General features: G+C 43.5%; 1 protein-coding gene across 1 annotated transcript in view; it reads left to right on the top strand.

The window, feature by feature from the left end:
• Positions 1–10,505, top strand: part of BACH1 (BTB domain and CNC homolog 1) — an 81,566-nt gene that overhangs the window by 68,581 nt on the left and 2,480 nt on the right. The window lies entirely within an intron of this gene.

The following is a 10,505-nucleotide window of genomic DNA, read 5'->3' as shown; positions in this document are numbered from 1 at the left end:
TAATTTCATGGCTGGAATCACCATCTGCAGTGATTTTGAAGCCCAGAAAAATAAAGTCTGACACTGTTTCCCCATCTATTTCCCATGAAGTGATAGGACCAGATGCCGTGATCTTAATTTTCTGAATGTTGAGCTTTAAGCCAACTTTTTCACTCTCCTCTTTCACTTTCATCAGGAGGCATTTTAGTTCCTCTTCACTTTCTGCTATAAGGGTGGTGTCATATGCATATCTGAGGTTACTGATATTTCTCCCAGCAATCTTGATTCCAGCTTGTGCTTCTTCCAGTCCAGCGTTTCTCATGATGTACTCTGCATAGAAGTTAAATAAGCAGGGTGATAATATACAGCCTTGACATACTCCTTTTCCTATTTGGAACCAGTCTGCTGTTCCATGTCCAGTTCTAACTATTGCTTCCTGACCTGAATATAGGTTTCTCAAGAGGCAGGTCAGGTGGTCTGGTATTCCCACCTCTTTCAGAATTTTCCACAGTTTATTGTGATCCACACAGTCAAAGGCTTTGGCATAGTCAATAAAGCAGAAATAGATGTTTTTCTGGAACTCTCTTGCTTTTTCCATGATCCAGCGGATGTTGGCAATTTGATTTCTGGTTCCTCTGCCTTTTCTAAAACCAGCTTGAACATCTGGAAGTTCATAGTTCACGTATTGCTGAAGCGTGGCTTAGAGAATTTTGAGCATTACTTTACTAGCGTGTGAGATGAGTGCAATTGTTTGGTAGTTTGAGCATTCTTTGGCATTGCCTTTCTTTGGGATTGGAATGAAAACTGACCTTTTCCAGTCCTGTGGCCACTGCTGAGTTTTCCAAATTTGCTGGCATATTGAGTGCAGCACTTTCACAGCATCATCTTTCAGGATTTGAAATAGCTCCACTGGAATTCCATCACCTCCACTAGCTTTGTTCATAGTGGTGCTTTTTTTTTTTTTTTTTTTTTGACTGACTATTTTTATTTTCTTTTTCTTCTTTTTTTAATTTTATTTTTAAACTTTACAATATTGTATTAGTTTTGCCAAACATCAAAATGAGTCCACCACAGGTATACCCATGCTTCCCATCCTGAACCCTCCTCCCTCCTCCCTCCCCATACCCTCCCTCTGGGTCGTCCCAGTGCACCAGCCCCAAGCACCCAGTATCGTGCATCGAACCTGGACTGGCAACTCGTTTCATACATGATATTATACATGTTTCAATGCCATTCTCCCAAATCTCCCCAACCTCTCCCTCTCCCACAGAGTCCATAAGACTGATCTATACATCAGTGTCTCTTTTGCTGTCTCGTACACAGGGTTATTGGTACCATCTTTCTAAATTCCATATATGTGTGTTAGTATACTGTATTGGTGTTTTTCTTTCTGGCTTACTTCACTCTGTATAATAGGTTCCAGTTTCATCCACCTCATTAGAACTGATTCAAATGTATTCTTTTTAATGGCTGAGTAATACTCCATTGTGTATATGTACCACAGCTTTCTTATCCATTCATCTGCTGATGGGCATCTAGGTTGCTTCCATGTCCTGGCTATTATAAACAGTGCTGCGATGAACATTGGGGTACATGTGTCTCTTTCCCTTCTGGTTTCCTCAGTGTGTATGCCCAGCAGTGGGATTGCTGGATCATAAGGCAGTTCTATTTCCAGTTTTTTAAGCAATCTCCACACTGTTCTCCATAGTGGCTGTACTAGTTTGCATTCCCACCAGTAGTGTAAGAAGGTTCTAAGGCCCACTTGACTTCACATTCCAGGATATCTGGCTCTAGGTCAGTGATCACACCATCGTGATTATCTTGGTCATGAAGATCTTTTTTGTACAGTTCTTCTTGCCACCTATTCTTAATATCTTCTGCTTCTGTTAGGTCCCTCCCATTTCTGTCCTTTATTGAGCCCATCTTTGCATGAAATGTTCCCTTGGTATCTCTAATTTCTTGAAGAGATCTCTAGTTCTTCCCATTCTGTTGTTTTCCTCTATTTCTTTGCATTGATTGCTGAGGAAAGCTTTCTTATCTCTCCTTGCTATTCTTTGGAACTCTGCATTCAGATGCTTATATCTTTCCTTTTCTCCTTTGCTTTTCACTCCTCTTCTTTTCACAGCTATTTGTAAGGCCTCCCCAGACAGCCATTTTGCTTTTTTGCATTTCTTTTCCATGGGGATGGTCTTGATCCCTGTCTCCTGTACAATGTCACAAACCTCCATCCATAGTTCATCAGGCACTCTATCTATCAGATTCCTTGAATTTATTTCTCACTTCCACTGTATAATCATAAGGGATTTGATTTAGGTCATACCTGAATGATTTAGTGGTTTTCCCTACTTTCTTCAATTTAGGTCTGAATTTGGCAATAAGGAGTTCATGGTCTGAGCCACAGTCAGCTCCTGGTCTTGTTTTTGCTGACTGTATAGAGCTTCTCCATATTTGGCTGCAAAGAATATAATCAAGCCTGCAATAAATTGTCTTAAATGCTCATCCAGACATGTGCAGCACTTTTAGGGACTGAAGGAGGGGCTTGCAACTCTCCTCGAGTACAGCAGAAGCCTGGCTTGCATGGAGTAGTGGTAAGAAGTGCAGTGGGGCACTGAGGGGAAGTCTGTGGAGTATGGTCTAGAAGGAGCATTTATTTGGGGACCCCATCAGAATTCCGTTAGTATGTTAGAGTGAGAAACATCTTTTTCTGTTTGCCTAATACCTCATTTTCCCCTCCATCTTTTGCTGTGGAAGGATTTTACTTTCCCACCATGCTGAACTCAGGAGAGCCCATTTGACTTGCTGCGGCCAGTGAGGTATGTGCGCAAGGATCATGCATCACTTCCAGGCAGAAGCACTAAGAATCAGTGCATATTTCTCCCATGTCTCCCTTCCCTCAGTCTGTCCCAACTGGTCCTGGAATGTTGCTCGTCCTCCTTACTGTGGTTCATTGAGTGAAGGTGAGTGGGTCAAAGCCACAGCCAACTTTTGTTTGACATGTTACATTGGTGTGATGGTTAATTTTACATGTCAGCTTGAGTGGATCACAGGGTGCCCAGATATTAACTAAACATTTTTCCCAGATGTGTCTGTGAGAGGGTTTCCACATGATATTAGCATTTGAATGATGGGACTCAGTAAATTTACCTCCTCCGTGTAGGTGGGTATGATCCAACCTGTTGAGAGCATGAACAGAACCAGAGGAGGAAGAATTCTTGATTTTCTCTGTTTCAGCTCTTGAGCTGGGACATCTCATTTTATCTTCTGTGCTTGAGCTGGGATTTCTACCATGAGCTCCCCTTGTTCTCAAGCTTTCAGACTGGGACTGAACTACACAACCAGTTTTCCTAGGTCTCCAGGTTGCAGATTTTGGGGATGTCTTAGTCTCCATAATCGCATGAGCCAATTTCTCATTATCTATCTACAATTTGTTCTGTTTTTCTGGAAAATCCTGACTAACAAAGCAGGCAATAGGTAAACATTTGTAGCAATAACTTATTGAGACTTGGGGTTATTTGTTACGGCAGCATAGCCTGGCCTATCCTGACTCATACAATGGGCCTTTTCACAAACACAGAGAAGTAGCATAAGCAAGACTAAACCTCCTGTGTCATCCGGGAGGGACAGCTGATCTGTGTCACTCAGCATCTGCAATTCAAGTCCTGTGTCTTTGAGTGAAACTTTGACTTGTACTTGCACTTGGCCTACCATCTTCAGGCCAAGAAGGATGTTTTGGTGCCTCCGAAAAATGTCTTTTCTGCACCATAAGTGGTGTATTTGCTAACTCTCTCACCAGCTCCAATCTCAACTTTGGCTTCTAATGTTTACCTTTTATCTTACATTCAGGAAATCCAGTGATAACTGTCTAGTGAGCTCTGTACTCTCATTCAGAGACAGTGTTTGATGAGTGTTGGTTTGATTTGTACAGATTTGTCAAAAATGACATTTAAGAAAACGACTGCTGCCTTGATGAGACCTGATTGTTTCTGTCTTGACTCCTTCGCAAATTTGTATGTATATTATCAAATTGATCTGAGTATTATGTTTTCCAATGAAATGATTTGATTTTAGGCAGATAATTTCATGTACATTAAAAAAAGGACAAACCATGTAATTCTGCCAGAGCAGGGACCCAGATTAATTAGAAAGGCCTCATTAGTTCTGGTGTGGGGGACGGGAGGAGTTGATAGGCGTGTCCCACTGACAGTGGAGAAGTCACCACACCAAGATGGGCAGCCTGAAGCTGCACTCAGCAGGCAGCCCCGTAAACACTCAAACTGCTCACTCTTCTGCCCAGGTGTCTCTTGGTAAAGGCAGATAGAGGACGCAAAGCAATTACCCAGATAATTAAGGAAAAACAAACCTGTGTGTGGCAGGTGACTTGGGGAACTTTTACTCAATTTTCTAGGCAACCATTGAAATTCTTTGCCTCCCTGTTGTCAGCAGGAATATGATCTGGTTCATAACAGCTACTTTAACAATTATAATGCTCTCAGTTGGTAAATATCACTTCCTAGGAACTCCTGTACTCATCAATCTAGAGTTTGAAATAGCTCGTGGGATCTCAGGGCTGTATTGTTCCCACTGATTCATGGCAAAACCCCCAATAACTGCTGTGAAAATGTTAGGCTATTTGTGAAACTTTGGAAACAGCTTCTGGCAACTCTTGTTTTGTGATTCTGGGTAAGATGAGACCTGCACCCTCACAGGCTGGGCAAATGAGATTCCAGCTGTGATAGAGGCCAAGGAAGAGGATTCACTGTCAATCTCTGTATGAGGCATTTGCTACATTTTACCTCCAACACATTCCTAGGAGGCAGGTCCTACTATCATCACTTCAGAGATGAGAAAATGCAGCCTTATCCAGGAACACACTGGTGAGTGATAAAACTAAAATTTCCACCCAGATCTTTTTGATTCCAAAGTTATTTTTACTCTCCCAGTGGCCCGGAGAGAATCCAGGGCACCTATAGACAGCGTAACAAAAAGCAGAGACATCGCTTTGCTGACAAAGGCCTGTATAGTCAAAGCTATGGGTTTTCCAGTAGTCATGCATGGATATGAGAGTTGGACTATAAAGAAGGTCGAGCACTGAGGAACTGATGTTTTCAATTGTGGTGTCTGAAAGAATCTCTTAGACTCAAGGAGATCAAACCAGTCAATTCTAAAGGAAATCAACCTGAATATTCACTTGGGGGACTGATGCTGAAACTGAAGCTCCAATACTTTGGCCACCTGATGTGAAGAGCTGACTCACTGGAAAAGACCCTGAGGGCAGGAGGAGAAGGGGACAACAGAGGATGAGATGGTTGGATGGCATCACCAACTCAATGGACATGAGTTTGAGCTGACTTCAGGAGATGGTAAAGGACAGGGGCGTGCTGCAGTCCTTGGGGTTGCAAAGAGTCAGACCTGACTTAGTGACTGAATGACAACAGCAACGTAGTTTAAAAAACCTCATGGGTGTTTCTGGTGTCAGTGGAATTGGAAATTATATGTTAAGGCAATAGTTCTCAAAGTTTAGCATGCGTCAGAATCATCTGTAAGACTAGAAAACACACTGATGTCTGGTACCACACCTAGAGAGTGTCTCATCTGGTCTGGGTTAGGGCCCAAGTATTTGCACGTCTGACAAGTTCCCAAGTGATGCTGCTGCTGACACCCAGGGACCATACTATGAGAACCAGCACTACATTCAGGAACTCAGAGAACTCAGAGAATTTTATGTGACAATCAGCATAATGGGAATGAAATCAGATATCCACAAAATCACCTTAGAAAGAATGGTTGAGAATAAGTCCTGACCAATAGGGAAACTAACACATTCTAGAGAGAATATGGGGGAATTTGTAATTTCATCGGTTCTGTCTTGTTGCAACAAAAATTCAAAGCGATGGACGGACCAGTGTTACAGCCCTTGGATGGACCAGTGTTACAGCTCCATGTTACAGCTCAGTTTATTTAGAAAACAAAGGAAAACACATCCTGGAGGTGTGAGGGTGGGCTAACCTAAAAGATGTGAAGAGAAGGGAAACCCCTGGCCCAATTTTGGCTCCTCTTTTTATGTGTCTTTTTCTCCCCCTGGGCCTGCCCTGTGTAAACTGGGCCAGTCAGAAATGCTGTTTGTTCTACCTGAGGTCCTCACTCTGGTCCTCAGACCTTCCTTTGTTCTATTTTGGCGGGCTTTTCCCTTCTTTGTCTTTTAGCCACCACCATTCTGGACTTTTTTCCCCTATTCTAACTACCTAACAGTTGGAAGAGAGGCATTAATTATTAATAACAGAACAGACAGTTTCCCTCTGAAAGGAAGAAGTGATGAAACGATCTGTTTCTACCTTTCCTACCGATTCTCTGGACACTAAGCAACCTTGGTGGTTCTTTAGTCACTAAGTCATGTCTCTTGCGGACTCATGGACTGTAGCCTACCAGGCTCCTCTGTCCATGGGTTTTTCCAGGCAAGAATACTAGAGTGGTTTGCCATTTCCTTCTCCAGGGGATCTTCCAGACCCAGGAATCGAACCTGGGTCTTCTGCATTGCAGGCAGATTCTTTACCGACTGAGCTACAAGGGAAGCGAGCAACCTTATGAACATTAATTCAATTAACTCATTTGATTAATTTATTTTATTTTTCCAGGTGTCTGATATCTGAAGAGGTTTCAAGCAGAACGATTTTTCAGGAGTACCACTCTGCCTAATCCCCGCGGGTGCCATTTGTATTGAATTCTATGTAAATGGTGCCCCCTGGAGGAGTGGAAAGGAATATCATCCTAAGTGAAGGATCTAGCGTTGTTAAACATGATTTGTATGCCCCTAGATTCTGCTGTCACATTAAACTAGAAAACTGAGGACCTATGAGCACAGTTACTCTGAGGAACTTTCCCTTGAGAAAGACTTTTCTAGGCAATATTCCAAGTAACGCAGGATCTACAATTCTTCAAACAAGTGAAAATGGTAGGAAAAGATGGTTAACACATCCAAATGCTATCAGGATGTGTATCTCGCTTCTCTGTTTTGTGGGGATAAAATTATTGCAAGATTTGACTTTACAAAGTAGAAATTTTGACTGAAACTGAAACAAATGTGTGTCTTTTTGAGAGAGCAAGAAGTCTCTTGGTTGGAACCCTTTGGTACAGAAGGGTTATTCTATGCCATGAGCCATGAGCGTAAAACCTGGAAGAGACTCTGCATAAGACCCACTGATGTTCCATGTCTTATGACCCTCTTCCCCCCATCAGAAGATCAAACTTATTCTTTGTGTCATGCTTTTCTATGACCTGCTAATTTTCCAAGATCCCTTGTATTCAAAGTATATACTTAACAGCTATGTGTCCTTACTTATCCTTCCCGGGTCTGTCTTTCCTTATTTATGGGATGACTACAAAGATGACCAATACAGAGATATAGATTGATAAAGCTGAGGACAGTGATTGACACACCCTGGCATCTATAAATGTTACTTGTTACTGTTATTATTCAGACATGCTTATGAAGAAGGCCCTGTGGATGACTTGTACATATTGGATATTTAAGGGATTGGCTTCCCTTGTAGCTCGGTCGGTAAAGAAACCACCTGCAGTGCAGGAATCCACCTTCAATGCAGGGGACCTGGGTTCGATTTGTGGGTCGGGAAGATACCCTGGAAAAGAAAATGGCAACCTACTCCAGTATTCTTGCCAGAAAAAAATCCCTGGTCAGAGGAGCCTGGTGGGCTACAGTCCATGGGATAGCAAAGAGTCAGACACGATGTAGTGACTAACTCACCAAGGGATTGGAAAGTGTTTAATTAGTGGAGATAATATTGGGTGGGCTTCCCTTGTGGCTTAGCTCATAAAGAATCTGCCTGCAGTGTGAGAGACCTGGGTTTGAACGCTGGCTATGGAACATCTCCTGGAGAAGGGAAAGGCTACCCACTCCAGTATTCTGGCCTAGAGAATTCCATGGACTGTATATTTCATGGGGTTGCAAAGAGTCGGACACGACTGAGCGACTTTCATTTTCACTTTCAATGTTGGGTAGGCTAATCCATGTCTACAAGGGGGAGAGCTAGAAAGGCATGGAAGATAGTTAGATAAGAGAACCAGTAGAGAGATGTAACCTTGAACTCATCTGGAAAGCAGGTTATCAGGAGTAAGTGATTCCAGGGGTTTTCCTGGTGTTTCAGCAGTTACCACTCCATGCTCCCAGTGCAGGGGGCCCAGGTTCGATCCCTGGTCAGGGAATTAGATCCCACGTGCCCCATGCCACAGCTAAGACCTGGCACAGCCAAATAATTAAAAATAAGCATTTTTTAAAGGAATACATGATTCCAATCTGATGACATTAGAGGGGGCTGTGGACATGGGAATCGTATTTGGGAGAGAAGAAACAAACGGTGTCCATGGTGTGTGACCCAAATTCCCTCTTAAGAGTCATCTGGCCCTAATGAGAGTTGTTCATACTGCCACTGGTAGGCTACTAGGATCTGGAAATCAATTTATATGAGCTGTGACCAGCATTTAAAAAGAGAACAGAATGTAAAAGACCAGAGTCCCTTCATTGCACATAGCGAGTAAATCCTGTTTCACGAATCTTAGTGATGCATGTCCAGGTGGCCAGGGTCCTGGTCACAGTGTGTGTTATTCTTATCATGGATTTTGGTACTAGGAGTGTGAAAGTCACTGCTCTAGTGTATTCACTAGGGTAGGGAGTTTTCTCTGCTTTTGCAAAGTCTTCTTTATCTATTCTTCAGGCTGCTTTTTTTCTCCCCAGCCTTTTCTAAGCCAAAGCAAGTACCTACTTCTTGCCCTTCTAGTAGGGGAGCCTGGCCTCAGGGTACCTTCTAAAGTGATCTCCTCACCTCTGCAAAATCCCAGAGGTGATGGCGAGCCTGCTGGGGATCAGTTCCTCTCTTTTTTTTTTTTTGGTTTTATGACCCAGTTGCTCACATATTTCAAATCTTTCATTGAAGTTTTGATGAAATACTTTAAACTTTGCTGCTTACCTTTAGTTTTCCTGAAGTCTAAGAAAACAGTGGCCTGGAATTGAAATCCTGTGCAGGGGTCACTTCTGCCATGCTCCTGCTTCATCATTGTGATTCCCTGACCTCAGGGCTACATCCCTCTCGGCTGGAGAGCTCTTCTTGCAATTTACTACCTGCAAATGTTTATTCATTTGAGGAGGAAAATGCTGCCTCATACAGAGTTCCATGCATTTTTTATTTACTTATGAATATTTTAAAATGGCGGGTCAAGCTTAAAATATCTATTTTAGATCCATCTGTCTCCTCTCCTCCTCCTGACCCTGGCCATGCTTTTCCAAGGGGTCTTAGAGGAAGAAGAAAGCTTAGCCTGCTTTTTTACTCCTTATCTCTCATTTCTTGGGGCACTTTTCTTCTTGATTACAGAGGGGAGATGGAAAGGGATGGATCTGTCATTCCCGGTGTGCATTGGCCATCCCTTGGCTATTGCTTCCTGTTTTAAACATGTGTTTATTTATCTATGGCTGCGCCACGGCATGTGGGATCTTAGTTCCCTGACCGAGCATCAAACCCATGTCCCCTGCAGTGGAAGCATGGAGTCCTAACCACTGGACCTCCAGATAATTCCATTGGCTATTCCTTCTTAGGTTGAGATGGACCAAGTACAGATACCCCCTGAGGGTGGACATCCCATGCTGCTTCCTTCTTGGGGTGCACGTGTGAGTTCTTTACGCACCTCTTAATATGAACCCAGAGCTCCATCTCTTGTTTCCATCAAGTTTCCTACCAAGGGAGACTAACTAGCTCAAGTTCTTTGAATCCCACTGCAGCTTTCACTACCAGTGATACACCCTGCCATTCTTTTTCCATCACTGGGGACACCCACCCTGTGCGTGGACCTCTTGTTTGGAGTACAGTAAGCATGGCTTTAGCCCAGCTATCTTCTGCAGTCAACCATGAGTCACTGCAGACTCAGGTTTCCTGGAAACACCAGGTAGCAGGAGGGCTGGTTTTCCCACTTCTAGTCTCTCTCTCTCTGCCCTCTGAGTCTTCCTCTCCCCTGCTCAGAGAGGCTCCGAGATTGAGCAGCTCAGCATGACTGCCCCATCGGCCTGTGTCCCCTGGGGATCAAGATGCCCACCCCCTCTTGTTTCTGACACCCCAATATCTGTGAGTATTCCCCTTTTTTATTCCTCCATGGAAAGTACTGAGGCTCTCACCTTTTCACTGATGACTCATGACAGGCAGTCTCTCCTCCCTCTCCTCTTCGTGGTCTTGTGCTTGCTTAGGGCAGGGAAATGGTTGAGATCAGTACAGCTTGTTGACTCTGGTCTATTAAAATGTTCTGCAGGGGTTCACGCCTCCAGCTGTCGGCAGCTGTCTTTAGAGTGGGAGGTGCTTGGTGTGTCTCTGCCTTCTGCTCCAGGTCTCAGTCAACGATTCTGAGACAACAGAATTACTATCATCAGCACCCCACTGTGTGCGAGATGAGGGATCTGTATCATCTACTCTATTCATATTTTAAAGAGTTAAGTTGGTTGTTCACTTTGGCAGCGCTTGCACTAAAATTAG

This window comes from Bos mutus, chromosome 1 (genome assembly GCF_027580195.1).
Source record: "Bos mutus isolate GX-2022 chromosome 1, NWIPB_WYAK_1.1, whole genome shotgun sequence".
NCBI classification, from domain to species: Eukaryota; Metazoa; Chordata; class Mammalia; order Artiodactyla; family Bovidae; genus Bos; species Bos mutus.
This window is presented reverse-complemented; position numbering and strand designations above follow the sequence as displayed.